A 23,766-nucleotide genomic window follows, 5' to 3' on the forward strand; every position below is an offset into this window, starting at 1 on the left:
TAGCTGTTAAGGCCTCAGTTATCCCCTTTGCAAGAGGATGACTGCTGTCGTACTTCATCTTCCTTGCTAAGGACTGTTGGAGGGTCAGTTGTTTAGTAAAAGAAGTAGTGGTGTTCCAACTTCCTCTCTGGGATGATGAATGACTCCCAGCAGCAACAGCAGCAGTAGGCATAGTGATGCAGGATCCTCCGGAGGAATCCCAGATAGGACAGGAGTCAGTCATGCCAGTGACATGGCCTGCAAGACTACTTCCGATCCTGACTGAGGAGGAAATTGACGAGGTGGGAGTTAATGGTGTGGTTTGCAGGTGCTTCGATACAACAGGACAAAGGGATTTAGGTGTCCTTGGACTGCTTACGTTCTTAGCCACAGTTTCTGAACTTGGCAGTAACTTTTTATGAACACGCTGCATGTGAAGTATAAGGGAGGATGTTCCTAGGTGGTTAACGTCCTTATCGCTACTTATTACACCTTTACATACGCAACATATGGCAAGACAGTAGTTTTGGGATTTGGACTGAAATATTTCCAGACCAAAGAGGTGGAATGTTTGGTCTTCTGCTCAGGCATGACCATGATGGGCTGTTTCATCCCACGGACAACAGCTGTCTCACCCGGTGCCTGATTTAAACAAACCACATCACCATCAGAAACCTCCTCGTCAACTTCCTCCTCAGCGCCAGCTACACCAATATCCTCATCCTGTTGTACTTCAACAGTGACATCTTCAATTTAAATATTGGCAACTGAACTGTGGGCACTCCTTCCAGCACTGGCAGAGGGCGTGCAAATGGTGGAAGGAGCCACCTCTTCCCGTCCAGTGTTGGGAAGGTCAGGCATCGCAACCGCCGATACACTTGGACTCTCCTTGGGGATTTGTGATATCTTATTAGAATGCACAGTTCTTCGCTGTGTTTTTGCCAGCTTAACTCGTTTCACATTTCTAGTGGGAGGAGGAGGTCTTCCATCATCATGTGAAGCTGAACCACTAGTCATGAACATAGGGAAGGACCTAAGCCGCTCCTTGCCACTTCGTGTCGTAAATGGCATATTGGCAAGTTTACATTTCTCCTCAGACGATTTCAATTTATTTTTTAAGGTAATTTTACTGAACTTTGGCTTTTTGGATTTTACATGACATTGGACATCAGCCTTGGCAGATGGCGTTAATGGCATGTCATCGTCTATGTCAGGGATGGGGAACCTCAGGCCCAGGGGCCGTATAAGGCCCCATGACATCACACGAAGGGGGCGTGGCCTGCACCAAGCCCGCAAATAATGTTATATATATCAAAATGGCCCTCGGCAGAAAAAAGGTTCCCCACCCTTGGTCTATGTCATGACTAGTGGCAGCAGCTTCAGCACTAGGAGGAAGTGGTTCTTGATCTTCCCCTATTTTATCCTCCATTATTTTTATGGAGTGAATAACCCATGTAAAAGTTTTTTTTTTGAAGGGCAGCGTAGCCCTGCACCACACAGGACAGCACCTGTAAAAATTTAAGAAGGGCAGCGGCCAACACCACTACACACAGGACAGCACCTGTAAAAGTTTTTGTTTTTTTTGAAGGGCAGCGTAGCCCTGCACCACACAGGACAGCACCTGTAAAAATTTAAGAAGGGCAGTGGCCTACACCACAACACACAGGACAGCACCTGTAAAAATTATTTGCATTTTCGCAGCGTAGCCCTGCACCACACAGAACAGCACCTGTAAAAATGTAAGAAGGGCAGCGACCTACACCACAACACACAGGACAGCACCTGTAAAAATTATTTGTATTTTGGGCAGCGTATCCCTGCAACACACAGGACAGCACCTGTAAAAATTAGGGGTGAGCGGGTTCGGTTTTACTCGGATTTACTCGGATCTTTTTATTGGCTATCGCCTATCATGTGTTTTGGATAGCCAATATAATCAAGCCGAATTTGCGGTAAAGTGGCGATAAGAACCGAGTAAATCCGAGTAAAACCGAGCCTGCACATCCCTAGTAAAAATGTAAGAAGGGCAGCGGCCTACACCACAACACACAGGACAGCACCTGTAAAATTTAAGAAGGGCAGCGGCCTACACCACAGCACATAGGACAGCCCCTATTAAAATTATTTGTATTTTATATTTTTGGGCAGAGTAGCCCTTCACCACACAGGACAGCACCTGTAAAAGTTTTTTTTTTTTGAAGGGCAGAGTAACCCTGCACCAGACAAGACGGCACCTGTACAAATTTAAGAAGGGCAGCGGCCTACACCACAACACACAGGACAGCACCTGTAAAATTTAAGAAGGGCAGCGGCCTACACCACAGCACATAGGACAGCCCCTATAAAAATTATTTGTATTTTATATTTTTGGGCAGTGTAGCCCTTCACCACACAGGACAGCACCTGTAAAAGTTTTTTTTTTTTTTGAAGGGCAGAGTAACCCTGCACCACACAGGACAGCACCTGTAAAAATTTAAGAAGGGCAGCGGCCTACACCACAACACACAGGACAGCACCTGTAAAAGTGTTTTTTTTTTTTGAAGGGCAGCGTAGCCCTGCACCACACAGGACAGCCCCTGCAAAAATGATTTGTATTTTTGGGCAGCAGCCCCTTGATAGGAGCACAGCACCCCTGCGCACCTACCTATGCCGATGACAGGTGTGGCTGGCTAACATGGCACGCACACAGAAAATTTTAAAAATGTTTTTTTAACACTGGTAGGTGAAGAGAGCACCCCTGAAGGACGAGCACATCCTGAACACAGCACTACAGCCAGCCAGCTCCTATGGACAGGACAACAGCAAGCCCCTATATGGACAACAGTAGCCAGCCAGCCCCTATTGTATATGGACAACAGTAGCCAGCCAACGTCAGCAACAGCTCCCAGCTCCCTCTTCACAGTAGCCAGCCAGTGTCAACAACAGCTCCCAGCTCCCTCCCTCTTCACAGTAACCAGCCAGCCCAGTATTGTAATGTACATAAGTAGTGTTAGTGTACTACTAAGTTTATTAGTTTTATTTATTTATCACAACAACAGTACAGTAGACAACAGCTCCCAGCTCCGTCCCTCTGCCAGCCCCTATGGACAGGACAACAGCCAGCCCCTATATGGATGATCAACAGTAGCCAGCCAGCCCCTATGTATGGACAACAGTAGCCAGCCTGCCTCTTCACAGTAGCCAGCCAGCCCAGTATGTAATGTATCACAACACTAGCCAACAGCTCCCAGCTCCCTCCCTCTGCACGCACGCTCCACAGCCGGAATGAAAAATGGCGGTGATCGCTGGACCTTTTATAGAATCCAAAACCCGCAAGAATCCGACAGCGGGATGATTACGTTTTGCCTCGATTTCTGTTCTGAGCCAGGCGGGACAACCCGAGCCTGACTCGGTTCCCGGCTCGGATCGGGGGGGTTTGGATTTCGGAAATCCAAACCCACTCATCCCTAGTTGTATCACATTGCAATTTTATCTTAATGTAATGTTGCCATAAAACAAAACAAGAAATAAGCAGCTTTCAAGAAAAACAAAAAAGCAAAAATGAATGAAATGGTGTGGTACAGGTCAGCTAAAGACATGGGGCACACAAGGGGCTCTCTCATGTCCAGGATTAAACATTTGCAACAGCATAACAATAACAAGCATTCCTTACATTTCCATTACATTTCCAACAATTGGGGGATTACTTAAAAGATGCCGCTTAAGCTTAAAAATCCTCTTCCCAGCCCAAGGGAATATGATATCGCCAAACAAATTCTCTACATGAAACTTGCTCGAGGTGTCAGTGGTTCCCACCAGGGAGATCAAGATGATTCCATGGGAGATAAAAGCCTTCAACACAGGATTGATGATTTGTATGAGAATATTGAAAGGCTCATTCAGACTGAACTAGGCAAACAAAATAACTGAAATATTATATATTAGATCTATCGAATAGACCGTTTGTAATTGAACTAACAGACATGTAAAGGAATAATTTAAAGAGAAAGTTGTCTCTGACATGAATGATTTATATCATTAGATGGATGTAATGACAGATAAGCAGTTTCTAAAAATAGAGCAAAGGGAGAAAATATCAGGTTACAAGGTATTCCAGAGGCCATTAATGATATCTCTTCCAACATTCTTCCTTATGTACCTGCTGATCGTGCTTCATTTAATAGGGTGTATAGGGCACTAAGGAAATAATGGTGACTTTACTCTCACTTATTATATTTTTATCATCATCCTCATTAATTGATGTTCATGTTGGTAAAGGCTTGTGTTCTGTACATGTACAATTATCCACTATACCTCTTAATATGGTTACTGCATTATACAGTATGCATCTAGGTAAAGCCTATTCTTGGTTACTAATGCTGGAGAATACTTTAGACAACTTCATAACCTCACACACTATTTTGGTACAGTCTGCTTGTTACCTCTTGGTAACCAGACAGCTTTATTCCCTTTAATGTCTTCTACAGATATACAGTATAACTTCACCATTTATGATTTCTACATAATAATTGTGTAAGGTCTGTCCCATCTCTATCATGCACGCGCAATTGGAGACGGGGTGCACACCCCAACGGCGCCCACTGCTGATGAGTCAGGACAGACCTAGCCCAAGTGGAGGACCCGAGGTAAGCATAGGAATGGGGAGGGGAGCGCGGTTTGGAGCAGGGGGGTCTAGTACCAAGAAGTGGGGCGCTGTACCAAGCAGGGGTAGGGGGCATGACAGAGCAGCAGAGATGGGGGCAGAGCATTGAATATAGAGGGGCTTGGCTGGACAAAGCAGGGGGCAGGGCAGAGCCAGGGGCAGACACTGAGATGTACCAGCATATTCCAGTCCCTTTACTTGTTATTAAAATAAATAAAATATGACAGTCATGTGTGGAATGCTGTTATGGCTATAATCCTATCAGGAAATTTTTATTACTTATTTGTTTCAACATAAAGTTATGTAGCAGCAGCATGATATTAGCATGCTGCTACATAACTTTATTACTAGTTATGTAGCAGCATCATATATTAAATTACCAGGGCAGTGGCCTGCCTAAAATGGCAAAAATGGTCTCAGGGAGCTCCGCTGGCACCTGAGACCTGTCTGCTGCCTATCACCGCCTGAGCATCTGAACCACCCATTGAGCTCTCTCTTACAGCTCCAGGATGTTTCTTCACAGGGAGTGGAGCTTTGCTCCTCTACCAGCGCCACCTTGCATCCACCCATCTTACAGGCCTCCTCTTCCTGCAAGTGCGCTCAGTACTTGGTCAGTCATATCTGCACCCACGGCCCCCCCTAGCGATTAAAGACCGGCAGTGGGTGGAGCAGTCGGACTGACCACCAAACCATGGCTCCTGTCCACCAGCAGTGGCAGAACTAGCGGCGGTGCAGCCAGTGGCTTCCACCGTGGCCTGCTATGGTACAGGGGCCCGTAGCTGCTACACCCGCTGCCAGTGTCCCCAGGCCCCACAGTATTTAAATGTAGTGCAGACCGCAGTGAGAGTGGTCCGCACTATACAGTAACAAACACACCGCCCCCAGTGGTGTGTTTTGTCCACAGAGGGAGCTGGCTGGCGCTCGCTCATGAGCTCCGCCTTCTGGCTTCCCCCGCAGCGGGTGATGAGAGAGATGTCATGACATCTCTCCCATAGTGCAGAGCGTGCCTGGAGGAGAGGACAGAGGCGGTCATGGCAGGAGCAGCGATTCAGATAATTTGTGTAGGGTTTTTTTTGTGTGTGTGTGTAAGGGACACGGGCACTGATATGGGGGGCGCTACTGGGGGCACTGTATAGGGGTGTGGCCACTACTAGGGGCACTGTATAGGGTGGCTGCTACTGGGGGTGCTCTATGGGGTGCCGCTACTGGGGGCACTGTATAGAGGGGATGGCCGCTACTGGGGCACTGTATAGGAGGACTACTACTGGAGGCAATGCATAGGTGGGACTATTACTGGAGGTAATGCATAGGGAGGACTACTACTGGGGGCACTGCATAGGGGATACTACTACTGGGGGCAATGCATAGGGGGACTACTACTGGGGGCAATGCATAGGGGGGACCACTTCTGGGGGCTCTGCATAGGGGGACCACTACAGGGGGCACTGTATATGGGGCACTACTGGGGCACTGCATAGGGGCACCACTACTGGGGGCACTGCATAGGGGGGCCCAAAGCATATTCTTGCACCTGGGCTTACCAATCTCTAGTTCTGCCACTGCCTGCCAACTATGAGAACTGCACGTGTTACTTGCCCTCTGTCATTCCTCTGGCTGGCCTGGATCCTGAGATGTTTGTGCAACCACTTAGGAGATTTCTACTTGGAAATAGTTTGGGGAGCTTTACTTACATTCTGTGGCCCCGCTGGACTGCCTCCACAGCTCCCTGACTATGTAAATTTCTTCTGCTCCAGTGCTTGGGTCATCAGTACGCAGGTTCATCACCTCAACTATGACCTGTTCATCATTAGAGATGAGCCATTAAGACATCCACTTAGTCTTCCATGTAACTACTCTAGACCCTGTAAGGGGTGGGGGGGCAGGGTTGACAATGTGTCCTTGAGTCTTCTGATACCTAACCTGCCACCCATGCTCTCACCTCACCTCTATTATGGATGTGCCAGCCTATCCACAACCGGCCCTCACCGAGGATGCTGCTACCTGCTACGTTTAGAATTTGTTGTTTACTAGTGTGCCACGCCTCTGCATTTGCCTTACTCAATCCACAGCCATTATTGTTATTTATCTCAGCAGCTCCCTGTAAGTTATAATTTCGCCAAAGAACTACTCATTTGAACATTCACCAGTATCTCTGCCAGGATGACTCAGGACGGATTCCTCTAGATCCTTTTTGCAGACCCCTCTCCATTGTGCTAGACCCTATCGCAACCTACAGACCCTGCTTTCAGTATCTCTGAAATTAGTCAATTTTTAAGACTCTTCATACTAAATCCAATTTACAGAATTTTGAAACTCGTTTGGAGGAAAACCTCAACTCTAAACTACTCAGACGTCCCTGGTATAGTGACTTACATTATTCCACACACCATAATGCCCATTACACATTATGCCACACACTGTAATGCCTATTACCAAAGTGCCACTTACATATTTGCCTGACACCATTTTATACCCCACAGTAAGGCTTCTAATTACTTTAAAATTACCTGCTCATTGTCAGGGGTTTTATGCTCATTACCATTTGCATGCTCGTTGCCAGGGGTTACATGCTTGTTGCCATGGGGTTTCATGCTTGTTGCCAGGGGGTTTATGCTTGTTGCTAGGGGGTTACATGTTTGTTGCCAGGGGTTACATGCTTGTTGCCAGGGGGTTACATGCTTGTTGCCAGGGGGTTTCACGGGAGAAGATGCAGCTTTCAGCATCTTCTCCCGGCAGCGCCATCGTTCCCGGTGCCGGGAACGCTGTGTGCATTGTGCTGGCCTAACAGACACTAGAGGTCCAGTAGGACCTCTAGCATCTGTCTCCTCCTAGGCGGTGGCCATTTTTGGATGGTCGCTTTCAGCAGAGTCCATGCAGACGGCTAGTCCGCATGGAATCTGCTGAAAACGGCCATCCAAAAATGGCCACTGCCAAGGAGGAGACAGACACTAGAGGGCCAGTAAGGACCTTTAGCATTTGTCTCCTCTTTGGCAGTGGCCATTTTTGTTTGGCTGTTTTCTGAATCTGCAGCCCCCAAGCCACCTCGAGTCAGCTTTTTTTCACCCCCTACAATCCGGCACCCGGTGCACGTGCACCTCTAGCCCCCCTAGTTGTGGCCCTGCTTGGTGTAACATCAATCCTTGGAGTTACGATCTATACTTGAACTTGACACATCATGATGATTTGAACAATAATGGCCACCGCATCATCTTGCGATTTGGGGGCATTCCTAAGGATAGTAATTGGTATTGTGGATGTCTTTACTAAAATCTGCAAGAAATTTTGTCCAATGACCCAAACACTAAGATCCTGTTGCGTAGAGTGCACTGTGCCTTGCGCCCCCATGGTCTGTCTTCTAAATCAGCATGGGATATTATCCACTATCTCCATTATTTGTCTGTGAAGAAAGACATCCTTATCAAGGCTCAACGTTTGTACCACATACATTTTGAGGGCCGCGGAGTTCAGATATTCCAAGATCTTTCCTGGCAAAGCATGCAACAGTGTTGGCTTCTTAAGCCCCTTTTAAATGATCAAACAGGACTTTAAATACAGATGGAGCTTCCCATTTAGCCTGAATGCACAAAAAGATGGCAAATTCCCTTGAACTTACCGGACTTTTGAACTGCTCTCAACATCCAGGTAGTGGCTCTTCCCGACTGATCTGCCTTTAACACATCACATTGACCAGCAGCAAAGAGTTAACCAGATAATTCCACTTCCAGATGCTATCTCACGCAATATAAAGGTGCAGTTGATAAGATTTTAAAAATACATATAAAATATATGCATCATTAGCTAACACTGCTCTCCAATGAGTAACCCTGCCTTACTCAAATATAAGAAGGACAAAAAGCTAATGAAATAATGAATTACTTCACATAATTGGTCCTTGTTCAGGCTAATGAGCAAAGACACAGTACAATAAATAAAAACAATTATTTATTAAACTAAATATAGCACTAGCCTCCAACAAACAAATGCATAATACTTTGTAAATGGAAAATTGCATATAAAACACTTAATGAATGAACACCACAGTCTCTGATCACCAAAGCCCTTATTTGTGCACACTTTAATAAGATCTTAGGAGTAAATAGTCTAATAATCAGTATAGTGCAGCTCCACTTCAATTCCACCTGCAAGAAATCCTCTGATACGTTATTCCTCGCTGTGATCACACCAAGGTTCTGGCAGATTGCCCAGTTTTCTTACCCTTCAATATGGGAATTAATCGCTAGTCTGGCTCTTTAGGATAAATTCCTCGGGTGTAGATTTATATAACACCACAGCAAGCAGGATCAATTAGATGGAATAAAAACCATAAATTCACTCAGCCCCTGCTCTATCAAACTGCCACCCAATCATAAACAGCGGATAGTATAGATACAGGTGTGTGTTTTCATTTGTAATCATACACAGTATTCACAGCCATCCGAAATCTATCCGGAGTGTGCTGCGCTAACACTCCCATGAGTCACATGCTTCCAGGTCTCTCCACTGCAGATACGGAAAGGGACAACAGAGTAATTAGAGGCAGTTTAGAGCTGCCACATGGAGACCTGCAACTATAGCAAAGTAAATAAAAGTCAGGACTGGTCCAAGTAGTCCTAATTATCAGTGCTTGACGCGTTTCTCCATCAGGTGTTGTGACGGTTTCTTCAGAAGGTCAGTAAAGGAGAGGACTACAATTCCATCCTTAGATATTGATGTAAAATATTTGGCAATTAACCAATTTAGCTAACAATTATGCACCACCTGTGTCGCAATTCACAATAAGATCATAAACATCCTGAAATAACTAGTCTAATATATTTAATAACATTAAATAATCATAAAATATGAAAAAACATATGAAATCCTAAAATACACTTAACATTGACAATAATTATCTACAATCAAGCACCATACAAGAGTGTGGGAAAATTTTTTTCCAAGACCTCATATGAGCAGCGGCTCAGATCACTAGTTGTCTTCAATTTTGTGTAGTGAACCCTGGGTTCTAATCCTAGTCATATTTAGTTATAGTTTTAATTTATCATCATATTATTACAACCCAAACACAAATCAATAAAGATAACTATATTGAAAGTCATTGTCATTCCTCAACCAGAGCTTAACTTAACATTAAACTAATTATAGTGCAGTAATATACCAACAACTGAGGGATCCTTAATTGATGTAACCATGATCAGAGCTACCATATATTCATTCTGATATAGTAGATACCCCCTATTAAAATAGTACAAACTCCCCTGGGTAATCAAAAGCCAAACCAATGGCTCAGTCCCCTGGGCGCATTTCACGATACATAAACAAAAACAAAGAGGAATTAGAAAAAAAAAACTGGAAAGGAGCTATTGGATATTATTGAGCACAATATTTTCATTTAGTCCATTTGGCAACAGGGTCCCCAATATGATGATTCAATAGGCTTCTCTTGTGCCGAGGAAATTGTACCTGTCACCCCCAATTAGTGTGGGGGACATTTGTTCAATCCCCTGTACAGATAACACCTTCAGATTTCCCCCATTGTAGTGGGCTACATGTCTTGAAACACTATGTAGGGAGTTTTTTTAATGACATTTCTCCTATGTTCTAAAATCTCATGTTGAGACTTCTAATATTACTGTGTCTTTGCTCTTTAGCATGAACGCGCTCCCATTATATGAGGTAATTCATTATTTCATTAGGTTTTTTTTGCCTTTCACACATGAGTGGATACCCCCCTTTGCCACAAGCCAAAAAATGGCAGTCAGTCACCAGGCCTAAACATGCTGGTAAACATCCTAGACCCAAGGCCTCTCATTCTGGATCTTAGGAGCTTGGCTGACTATTCTTCATTTGTATCTTCAAGGTTATCCTTCTCATCCATTTTTGTAATTCCCTATAGCTTAGCTGATTGGCATGGGAGGCCTTGATGCAGTGGCAAACGCAGGATTACTAGAGGGGGGTTTCCAAATGCTTGATTTTAGTGTGAGTGTGGCCAGTCCATCAAGAGGGTAGAATTAGCACTTAACCAGCTTTAATATGTGTCATACAAAGTATATCGTGTGTCATAATTCCAGCATATACAGGACCAGCGATCACAGTAAGCCATTAGATGCGGCAGTAGGGCCATCCTGCCTGAGCTGAATTTTTTTATTTTAGATGTGGGCACCATTCCAGAATATCAGAGCAAGTCCGGGAGTCTGGGGGAGCAGCAGAATAACCTCGCACTGCCCTGGACATATATGTACATATTGGGCACTATAGCAGAACACATCTCTAACAGTGCATGCTTTCCAGATCTCCTAGTTGGTGCACAGGTTATTTATTACTGACTGATATATGTTAAAAGATCCACAGGTGGTGCTAATTATTTCATTTGTGATACTGTGAAGAACATGCAGCAATAGTTAAAATCTATTACATTACTATTTCTATTGTGGTCATGGTGTTGGCTGGGGAGGGGGGTTTCCAGGCAGACGGAAACCCCCCCTGCGTTTGCCTATGTGATGGGTCTCTTATACTCTTAGATGGTGGTTACTGTGGGTATATGTTGTGTTTTGAATGTTAGAATTTTTTTTAGGACACCTAACATCTAACCCCCTTGCACATTAAACAATCCTTCTAGTCACGCCATGCTATACAATGATTCGGTAGTGCTGAACATCTTTTTGTGCAACTCTTTCCCTTAAAAAGCGTTTTATTCACAAAGTGATGAGAATAGGATGCCCAAGCAGCTTATGTTGATAACATGATATGGGGCATGACTACATTCTGTGTGCGACTGCGGCTGTATCTGCATGCGAAATGCTATGGTACAGTATCACGGCCACTGACACTGTAACGTAGCATTTTGCATGCAGATACTGTACAGCTGCAGTCACACTGAGAATATAGGCATGCCGCATATCATAATAAACAGCATAACCTTGTGTGTCATAATTGCATTGCTTTGTGAATAAGCCACATTTTAAGGAAAAAAGTCACACAAAAAGACGCTCGGTGCTACAGAGTTACTTGGCACTCACGTGTTATGTGTAACGCAACTTGTAGTGCACAGAGGATAGATGTATGTGGACACATTTGTATGTTCTGCCAGTCTTGTTTTGAGGTTAAAAATGGTGTTTGTTTGGGTTTGGGCCTTGGGATTCTTGTGTTAGCCCCCCCAGTGGGTTATTCCCTTGTTCTGGCCATGGTCAGGCTCTCCTAGCTTTATTTGATTGCCATACAGTTATTTTTTAGGTTCACTTTATAATGTTTGTATGTTTGCTCCTTTTGTTTTTTGTTTTTTTGTTCTCCACCCCTTCTCCCCTCCTTTCTCTCTTTAGTCTGCGCACTCGGCCCTAAAGGTGAGTTTACTTTCTGGGGGCTCTCTCCTCGTAGCTGCTGTACTGTCACCCCCCTTTGATACCTCTTAGCTATGCCTCCCTCATCTGATACCTTAAAAATCCTTACTATCAATGCGAAAGGGTTTGAAACTCCAGAGAAACGCTCTCAGTCTTCGCAATATTATTGCTTGAAAAAGCAGACATTCTGTTTGTCCAGGAAACCCATTTCTGGATGGATTCAGCTCCCAAATATACATATTTTTACTATCCCACTGCCCGTTATTACAATAATTGCAAAGCCAAAACTAAAGGGTTTGTAATCTTATTTCTTAGTAAACTCAGCAAGGGGAAAGGTCTCCTGGTCCACTGCAAAAAATTTACCCAAGATCTCACATTGGTGTACCTCTACACTCCTGGGACCTCATTCGGAGTCGGTTGTAAGTGGCCGCTCGGTCGTATGCCTAACGACCGAGAAACTGAATAAGGAAGCAATCGCACGGCCAGTCGGTCGCAACCAAAGTGACGCCCATACGTGAACAATGCACCTCCTCTAGCTAGTGAGTGATAGCAGCTAGCGATCGAGTCAATCATTGTCAGTCGCTGTATGTTAATTTTCTTCTGATGGTTGCGGCCACTTGTGTTGTGTTGATGCCCACATGTCATGTTTCCATGCACCAAAAATTAACAAAAAACCTCATAGAATAAGCCATCCCCATTAAATTTATTTATTCTTATTATTCGCTAATGCAAACGCAGCTGAATCAATTACAAGCCAATTAGCAGTGTTATTAGCTGCTTGCATTGTGTGGCTCAAAATAGAAACATCAATCCTAACATCAATAACATTTGATAGTATCGATTATACTCTGGGGTTTGCGAGAGCATGTACCCAACCTCAAGCTGGACGATCAGCCAGGCCTCGTACCTGCTCGCAGAGTGACGTTTTACTTCTTCCGGCCTTCTATGTCAGTCGTAGCAGGTAATTTATGTACGCCCCTAAAACGTTTTCAGACCACCACCCCCGTCAACACCCACAAATGGCCTTTCATATCAATTAACTCTTGGAAGCCACTTCCTGCTCATAAGCCGTACAATCTACCGCATTTTGGATCGCAAAGCCTCGTACGCACATGCGCACAACTAACCGCGCGCATGTGTGGTTGTAAACATCGGATGCGTACGACCGAGCGGCCGCTTACGACCGACTTTGAATGAGGTCCCTAATGTGATGTAGCCAGGTTTTTTTTGTTCAGGCCTTAAATCAAGTGGCAGAGCTATAGAGAGGTATAGTGATCCTCAAGGGAGATTTAAATTGGCCCACGGACCCTCTATTAGATGTCTCCAGGGGTCACTGTCAAACCTCTTTTTCGATCCACCTCTGGATAAAATTAATTTTCCTGGACCACCGGCTGATTGATCCGTAGCGCCTTTTCATCCCTTTAGACCGGGACTATACACCTGTTCTTTCACTCTCACCAAGTCTACAGAAAACTAGACTAATCATCTTTTCAGAGACTCCTCTGTAGGTCAAATGACCTGGACGGATCATTACCCGGTCTCTATTGTAATGGAAATTCCCCATTCCTCTCTCTGTCAATGAGCTTATTCTCCAAGACCCAAGTGAACTACTGGCCACGTTGGATGACTTTACCCATACAATTGATACAATTTTAAAATAAACTATTCCAAATAATTACACTGAATTTAACCACTCCCCCTCAGGTGTTGGAAACTCTAAGAACCTCATTTTCTTTTGTCTGGCATCCATCCTATATCAAATATCTGGGGGATCTCATCACCCAAAATCCCACTGACCTTTACCGGCAGTACTTCCCTGCCATATTCCAGACAATGAGATGGGAATTTAGGGAGTGGGAGGTCTTAGAGTGTCATGGTTGTGTAGGGTTAACAATTATAATGAACATTCTCCTAAGAATATTGTATTTGATACAGACCGTCCCAATTCATATTCAACTACAGTATTATTATGAAATACATTTGACCATGGAAGCCTTGTGGTCAGCCTTGACCCCTACTAAACAATGGGTGCAGAGAGAAAGGACATCTCTCCAGATACCGGAGGACATTCTGCCATAGACACTTGCCCTTCCCCACACAGACCCAATGGTGGGCCCTACCCTTTTATGTTGGTAAAAACACACACTTGTCCCCCATCATTTCTTTACTATCTCCCTTTACTTATTTAATGTTAATGTTCAGCTGTTGGCCCAGGGTCAATAAAGCTCCTTTGTGTCTCCTTTGCATCTCTGCAATCACAGTTCAATCTACCTAATTCTACATTTTGGTTTAAATCAAAATTAGGAATTATCTTCAGACTGCATGCGGTGGCTCCCAGTAACGGCTCCTACCCACTAACCTAAAGGGGGCTGCCACTGCTGCTGGTCTGGCCGGCTGGGTACCGGCCCCTGCGCAATGCATGTGGCAGATGCCAGGATTAACGCATGCACGGTGATGGCGCTACGCATAACACCAGCTTCTGTAGGGCTGCCCAAAAGACAGAGCAACCTTTCATTGGAAACTGCTCTCTGCTATTCGCTGCCTGTCCTGTGTGTGACTGGCAGGTGGCGCTTCTAATGGGAAGCCACCTCCAGTCACAGTGTAGCCAGTGCAGTCACAGTGTAGCCAGTGCAGTCACTAAAGTGGCTGATTTTACTGGGGGGCTGCAGTCCTGCAGCTCCTAGGTATAATCCACCACTGGTGGCACCCCTATATGCCAAACCTTGACTACCATTGAGACTTGGGGCCTGATTCAGCAGCGTACGCAAATGCAACTACATATGCAGATTCGCAGATTGTTCAGTACTGCGCATGCACCGTACTGCACATGCGTATGCACCGCGCTGCAATCGCACTGCGATTACGCATGCAGATAGGAAACCATCACAGAGTGAGTGATAGAACGTGAGTGTTTGGGGGTCGTGATGGGAGAGTGGTTGGAGAAATGCAGGTGTGTCTGTCTGTTTGATTGCCGTTGCATGGGCGTGCATAAATTAGCCACTGCGATTGCCTACACAGCTTGAGTACTCACTGCGTTCGACGAGACTTGCAATATCTGAAACAGCAAACATAAAATGGAAGCTGCTCAAATCAATTTGGCAATACTCTTCAGGTGCATTACTCTTCAGGTGCTGTTTTGAGAGGCATGAATAAGCCAGCATTTGGAGGGCATGCTGGCTATTGTAGTGCTAGTTGGAGTTCCCAGGTAAGCTGGCTCTCAATTTGGGTGTACTGTATTTCTGTATGTGCCTTTATCATGAGGCCTTACAACAGATAATTACATGGCCCAGAATGGCTTCTGTTATCATGCAGTGTAGGGACTGCCAGTATCAGAGAAGCCGTGAAGTGGCCTGGCAGCTTACCATGTACTTATAAATGCACGCAACAAATATCTCTGAATTTCTATTATATAGTTTTCATGTATTGTTGCAGGTACAATTTAGTGTGCTGGGGGAACTCTAGGGGATATTCCCCTTTCTGTTTTTCAATTTCAGATGTGCTGTAATTCTGCGTGATGGCCCGATGTTCTCCGTTGGTACCGATGTATACGCAGGACTGTGAGATATTACAGATGTGAGAAAGTAGCAGGGAGCGTCTCTATGCTGGCTGAGCGGTGGCAGGTATTAGCATATTTTTGCAGCTTCATTGCATGCGATTACGCAGTTGCGATCCATACTGAATCAGGCCCTTGGTGTAGCTCTAAGATCCATGTTAGGCATTTGGTTTCTCTGATAAATGTTATTAGATGCCTCCCTCCACCCTGATCTTCCTACTTTCACTAAGGCCTGGCTAATAGATGTAAATTTTCCATGGAAGACTCTCAATGGGAGAAAATAGTTCCATGCACCTATGCTACTGTAGCTCTCAGAGCACTTCCGTGATAGAGATGCAATATAAATTCTTCTCGCACGTTGGTACAATTGTCCTAATGAAATGCATAAGATATATCTTTCTAACTGTCATGTTACAGGCTGTGTTTGAAAAATGACAGCCAGGAGCTGATTGTTTGGCACTTTATCACTCTCCACTTTATCACTCTCTAAGGCTTACTACAAAGGGGTCTATTTACTAAGCAGTTTTAGGAGACAGAGTGAAAAGTGATAAGAAAGTGATAAGGTGCCAGCCAATCAGCTCCCAACTGTCATCTCACAGACTGTGTTTGAAAAATGACAGTTGTAAGCTGATTGGCTGGCAACTTATCACTTTCTTATCACTTTTCAATCTGTCTCCTAACACTGCTTAGTAAATAGACCCCATAGATCACCATTGTTTTTTTATATTCTTCAATAAAAATGTTTTAAGGAAAAAACAATAATACCATGTTTAGAGAAAATAATGCCATATGTCTCAAATCACCAGTCACCTGAGTTTAGGGATGATAATTAATATTCTGGCACTGAACAGAGCACATGGGTTTTCACTCAGAGGTGCACACAGACGTGGCTGGGGCTGTGCCATTTGCTGCACCTGCGTCCAATTCTGTTTACACCGACTTGCAGTGGCTCTAAGCCATCTAATAGTCCATATTTAGATGCATCATCGGTGCACCATCGAAACATGCAAGAGCCCTATGCAGGTGTAATTTCTTCGTCTGAAAAGGGCGTCCTATGTCAGCACCGTCTGACTAACCAATCCCCTGTTAACTTCTAGGAACGCCCACTGAAATCCACGGCTCTTGTGTCCAATTCAATGTGTGTCTCCCGGCGGAAACCATTGTGGAACCTGCGCAGTGCGACTCAGACTCATGCAGACTTACAGTAAAACAACTGTGTGCGCAGGGGTATATCTATAATGGGTGCAGGGTGTGCAGGGCACACCGCACACCCTGCACCCATATTTTTAATACTTATCTCTCCAGAGTCCAATGTCGGCGGTATCGGCACTGTAAAAAAAAATCCCCTAGCAAATGGCTGCCGTTGCTGTTTTCCTGGCATTTTGCGCATGTGCAGTAGGGAAATCACTGGGGAAATGGCTGCCACACCATTGTCCCAGTGACCTGTGCATGCACAGTAGACTCTGGGCACAGACTAGTGCCCAGAGTCTACTGCTGCGTTGCTGCGCTCAGTGCACTGCTAGTCACCGGAGAGAGAGGAGGGGACCCTGGACGGAGAGTGCACACAGGCCCCCTCCTCTGTTAATACGCCCGTGTGTGTGACATCAACACTGCGTCCACCTATGAATCAGGCCCATAATGTTTCATAAATAAGCCGTTTTGTTTGAATTTGCTCCAATGTTGACGGTGGTCATGTGACTGCCCCTTTAAGTGAAGAGAGCACCGGACATTGTAAGTCGGTTCACAGTGCCATTTTATGACACTATTTAATTTCCGTTCTTTCAAAGGGAATTAGAAAATGCCGGCTAATCTGGATATGCCCTATCCTTAACTTAATGTAACAAACTTTTCAACTGGATTTCAAAATATGTTTGACTGAAATGGAGATGGTGATTACATTTGAAATCCCTAAAAACATATTACATTAACAGATTTACTATAAGAGCAGGTTATTACTAACCCAGTAAAATGTCATTCCCAAAATGATTGCCGTCACCTTGTATTCTCATATTTTCAGGAATTGATCTGACCTAAACAATCCAATTTAATTATTATAGAAATAAATCGAGCAATTCTTGATTAAATCACCATCTCAGATTTTTAAAAAATAGACACACACACACTATGGACTTCATTCAGAGTCGGTCGAAGCGGCCGCACGGTCGTATAGAAAAAGGGTCCGTATATGCAAATGATGCACACGCATGTTGCGTCCCTAAGGTCGGATCGTTAGCTGGCCGACCAAGGGGTGGATGCGGTCGGATCACTAAAAATACGCCCACTTCTCATACGCATAGCACGTCATCTCCGGCTACATAAGGATTAATCGCGAGCATCGTATACCATCGGAACTGGTCGTAGAGCTAAAGGTTGACCTTACCTTCTCTTAAGCTCTACGATCATGTCAGTGTAAAACCTCCCCTGTCACGTGTGCCATGACACTACTTTGTTAATTATGCACTCCCATAAAACGCCGTTCGCATAATGAGGCACGCCTGCGTTCGGATCTCCACACCCCCGTTTTCAAGCACCTTCCCATGTTACCACCCACAAACGCCGCAATCTGTCACTCAAACTACCGACCTGGCGGTGTTCAAGGAGAGAGAAATTTCTGATCGTAGCGGCTAGTTTGCGCACGCGCATTGCGAACTGTACGCATGTGCAGTTTAACGAACATCGGCTGCGTACGACCGTGCGGCCGATTCGACCGACTCTGAATGAGGTCCAATATTTGCAGAAAAAAGTTAACCATTTGTTTAGTCCTCTGGTAATGGATGAAATACATAGAAACCATAAAAAAACAGAAATAGGACAATCTCACTACAAAATGAAAACCTGCACCTCTCTTTGTGCAGCAAAAACATATACGCTTCCAATTAAACAACACGTTTCTACCATGAAAATAGCACAATGATTGTCAAAATGTTATTTTAAAAGGAAACCTTATGAGTAGACAATAAAGATTTAAAGACTCCTAAACTTATGTAATAATAAACAGGACTCTATTTAGGCATGGTACTCAAGGCTAATTATAAGTCAAAAACTCTAAATTGAGTCAAAGATAGGTTGTGAAATATCTATGGATGCCCACATCTCCTATCCATCAGCAGACAATATCTATATATATAAAGCTGAATAGTCATACAAATGAGGTCATCACATTGGCATGTAATGACAGTTAGGTGATCTCTGACCCCTTCCTCCAGTGTCAGTGGTATCACTTCCAGAGATTTCCAAAACGCACATCTAGGGGTAAATTTACTAAGATTTGAGTTTGGTCGAGATGCCAATCTCAGGAGAGTTTAGGCATGATTTTCAACTCGCAAATTGACTAAAGGCAAAGTCGGGTGGGTTAGAGAGAGATTTCTCTCTTCTCACTCGTAAAACTCGGGTGAGATAGCAAACTGGAATCTTATCACCATTGGGCAAACTCCAAAGTACTTTTCACCTAAAAGATACAGCTCGCAAATTTGCCAATAATCGATATGACAATCTCAGGTAAGATGCCTGCGAACTATCTGCCAAATTAAACTTTTAAACACTCACCTCCAGAGTTGCGAGTTTGTCTGAAACATACACAAATCATTGTGATTAGTGTATGTTTCAGCCTGTAAATAGTTTAAATAGGGTATATTTAAAAAAAAAAATGACATAGGCCCCCCCCAAAAAGCCTAACCAGACCCGTACTTGCCAGCCAGTCCTGGTACCTAAAATTACAGGGAACAAAACGAGTAGGGTTCCACCATAATTTAGGTACCAGCACCAACCTGCAGGGCCAGTCCCAAAACGGCTGGGCTGTAATGCCATAGCCCGGCGACCCTATTAACGGGTCTCTGTGGCCAAAGCATTATCAGCCCAAGCCACTCAGGCCAAGCCGAAGATCTCAGGGGAAGTGGGGACCCCCCCTCAAGAAGAGGTCACCACCCCCCCCCCCCCCCGAAACACCATGCTTGGTCTGAAGCCCGGGGATCTTCCCCGCACCCCTGCAGCGTTGGTTACGGGGGTAATAAAGTGAAAAATAGAATTAAACTATTGTATTTTACAGTGGCCAGCATGCCTGCCCTTTAGCACTTTTTGAACTATAAGTGCCAGCAGACGGCCGGCACCCGTACCCCCACCGTAAAATAAGTAGTTAAAAAAATTACATGACACACACACCGTGAAAGATTTATTACACACATCCATCTATCACACATACTTACCTTCTACCAGATGTTTCTCTCCTCTTCTCCAATGTAGAATCCGTGTGGAATGGCCTGCAAAAAAGATCGTATACTCAACTCCATCCTGGCACTGGGCTCTGTACCATCCAGGGTCTTTACAAAAATGACTTACCCGAACCAGAGCGGACATGTGTAAGTATAGGCTTTTGCTGTTGCATATATTTACTCTACTCGAACTGACAGATGATCGGAATCAACTGTTTTTTCTCACGGCCCGCTGGTCAATCAGCAGCCACTTTACACGTGCGGCCGCTCAGTAGCTGGGACCCACGTGAGACCAGCCAATGAGCGGCCGCTACATGTAAAGCAGCTGCTGATTGGCCAGTTGAGGCTTGGTGCAGGCACAGAAACAGACAAATCACAGGTGCACAACTCCAAATTACCGATTATATAAAAATACATAATGCAATAAAATTTTGCAATCAATAGAGATTTTTAGCATAATCATGGCCAAGGTTATGGGCTTACCCACCATATCCAGGTAACCTCTGTAGGGTAGGTCCCTAACATACTAGGGTTCAAATCCAAAGTGCAGGACACCCCTAAATCGGCACAGCCGAGCCACCCCAGGGTATCGCCATAATGAGAAAAGTAAAATGTGAAGTAAGAGAGATTAGAGCAGCTATTTTGGAGTTGTGCACCTGTGATTTTTCTGTTTCTGTGCCTGCACTAAGTCTCAACAGGTAGCACCTCCCATTATATATATTCAGGGTGTGCAGTCAAGGAATCTTTCCTATACTTGGAGAAGTGGACAGAAACATCTGGAAGCAGGTATGTGTGAGTGGGTAGGTGTATGGAATAAAGTTTTACTAGGCAAGGTGTGTGTGTGTTGTCTTTATTTAACAATGTATTTTACAGTGGGGGTACGGGTGCCAGCTGCCTGCTGGCACTTGTAGTTCCCCAAGTGCCAAATGGCAGGCATGCTGGCACCTGTAGTCCCACTGTAAAATACAATAGTTTAATTCTATTTTTCACTTTATTACCACCATACCCAACACTCCAAGAGTGCGGGGAAGAGCCCCGGGCTTCAGACCAAGCCTGGGGTTTTTTGGTGGAGCCCCTTCTTGGGGGGGTCCCCACTCCCCCTGATATCAACGGCTTGGCCTGAGCAGCTTGGGCTGATAATGCTTTGGCCATGGAGCCACGGTAATAGGGTGTCTGGGATGTGGCATTTCAGCCCGGCCATTTTGGGTCCGGTGCTGTTTTTAATTATAGGTGGGACCCCGATGCAGTTTTTTTCACCCTATAATTGAAACCAGGACTGGCCCTGCAGCCTGGTGCTGATACCTAAATTACAGCTAAACCTTACTCATTGTGTTCCCCGTAATTTTAGGTACCAGGACTGGCTGGAAAGTCCGGGGCTGGTTAAGCTTTATGGTGGGATCCTATGTAATTTTTTTTTTATAACATTTAACCCATTTTTTACAGGTCTTAACACAAAAGCAGCCAGCACATATCTCACTGATATGTGCAGGCTGCTAGCTCGGGAGAGATTTGCAGAAAGAAAACACTGCAATCTCGGGTGAGTAATCTCATCTTCACTTGCAACTCGGGGGAGATATCTCGATCTGCTTCACCATTGGCCAATTCACTTTCAGCTAAACTCACTTCTTAGTAAATTTGCGAGATGAAAAACGTGAAAATCAGCCGAGATTCGGCGATGCAAATCGAGATAGAAAAAAACTAAACTCGACTATTCTCGATTCTTAGCAAATTTACCCCCTACAATCTACAAACACTTCTGTTATTTCCCATACTTACTCTTCACATACCACCTCATGATGAAAATACAGATACTCTTGAAAATCAACCAGGATGAAAGCCAAAAGCAGATGCATCCCATGATTATCAGCAGACTGGGCATGTGCTGAAGACAGCAATGGCAGGCTGACCATGCACTGTGCCCCACACATGTACCTTGATGGAGGATTGAAGAGCAGATAGCTCCATGCGTGGCCACTTCTCTCTGTCCATGAAATGGGCATTTTTTAAACAGCAACTGTGCGGAACAGAATCATCTTGTGGTAGTGTCATGGGAAACTAAAGAACTTATCATTATGTTTTTGGACTTTGTTGGAGGATACTACACCACCCAGAAGAAAACCACACTAGCACAGGGAGAACATACAAACTTTAAATCCAATTCTATGTACAGTGGTTAGCATTGCTATCACTGATTGCTTTGTAGTATATAAAAGAGGATGTACCATGATATTTTACTGTTTGTAATGATAAATATTGATGTATATATGTGCAATATGTATTTCACTACACTTTTTTAATTTATTCTGGGTTTGGAGATGTCTTAGTACTGGGACAAGAGCTGTATTGCGTTCAAAGGGTCCTATGTATACTTGTACTAGCAAATATGCAAGATAAACACACAATAAAATATGGCCATTACTGTCCCTGTCCACTTACGAGAAAAATAAACTCTTACTTTAGTCATTTTGCATATCTTAGCTAGAATGAAATCTACTTACTCCATTTAATGGCACAATTTGTTCTGTGTTGACTTAAAGGAAGTTGGTAAGAAGCCAGAAAGGTTCCCAGAACATCATATTATTAAATTATAAAGAATGTCAGCTGATAATACAAAGTTGTAACCTTTTATTAGTGACATTGTACAGATGTTCTGAGCACGTTTGGCAACCTTTCTATCTACAGTAGATTGCCTGTGCTATTTATCAGTATGAGTGACAACACAATTTAAGATATGCTGAGAAAATAGGGACTACAGTATTTTTATATCCCCTACATTGCAATGTTTTTCTCAGTGGTTTCATAACAAACTTATATTTCTCATCAAGAACATTGTTTTACATTCATTAAAAGTATCAATTAGAGGTGAGTGTTATGTAAGTTTGCTAAATAGATCCTTAGTTGAGAGGCTACTAAACAAGATGTCTCCAAGTCAAGGGAATATATCAGGCTCGGTAAGTACTGAGGGCCTGATTCAGCTTTGGCAATAGAGTTAGAATTAGCATTTAACTGTGTACCTGGACAAACCATGTTGCAATACAAGGGGTGTAAATACATACATTATTTTGCATGTAGTGTAAATGCTGGCTGCTTTTGTATGTAGCCCACAAATACTGCACAGCTTTATTATTACACTGCACTTTAGATGTCAGTTTGGACACCTCCCTCCCAAATCTCAAGCTGGGTACACACGTAAAGATTTTCTGTCCAACCATCCAACTAGTTGATTGGCTGGAAAGAAAATCTGGTAAGGTATAGAAGCAAATGACAATCAGCAATTTGCTCCCAAATGCCAGAAAATGGACAAAAACTGTTTGAACAAATTGTTTAGATCAAACATTTAACAAACTTGTCTGACGACCATTTTCATCTGTTTTCTGGCATTTAGGAGCTAATTGCTGATCATCAGTTACTCCCATACTTTACCAGATTTTCATTCCAACCAATCAACTAGTTGGATGGTTGGACAGAAAATCTTTACGTGTGTATGCACCTTAACTCTCTCTGCATGTTTTAAATCTGCCCCACCTGCAGTGCAGCATGGTTTCACCAAGATGATCAGTTAAGTGTTAAATCTCACTCTATTTTTCCTTCCTCCGATTCCAACGGACCGGAACGTCAAATCGTCTAGTGCGGACCCACTATATTGTGCGGTGCACACCCCCGTGGGGAGGCAAACGGGAAGCCGACTGCCTAAATACCGGCAGCCGGCTTCCCGACTGTCATTTCCCGGCAAGGGTGAAATGCCGGGCGTCTAGATGTAGACGCCCGCATTTCCCCGACGCCGGGAAACCTGTGCCCGGCATCCCGATCGTAGGGATGCGGGGCACCGCGAGCGGACAGCCACGGGGGGGAGAGTTAGGCTTAGGGCTCCCGGGGGGACTTAGGGCTAGGCACCCCCCCGGGAGGGTTAGGGTCAAGCTAGGGGGAGGGAGGTTTAGGGTTAGGCACCCCCCCGGGGGACTTAGGTTTAGGCAGCGGGGAAGGGGGTGGTTAGCGTTAGGCACTTAGAGGGGGGATTAGGGTTAGGCACTTGGGGGGTAAGTTAGGGTT

This window comes from Taudactylus pleione, unplaced genomic scaffold, assembly GCF_031769625.1.
Source record: "Taudactylus pleione unplaced genomic scaffold, aTauple2 ptg000021l, whole genome shotgun sequence".
In the NCBI taxonomy this organism is placed as follows: Eukaryota; Metazoa; Chordata; class Amphibia; order Anura; family Myobatrachidae; genus Taudactylus; species Taudactylus pleione.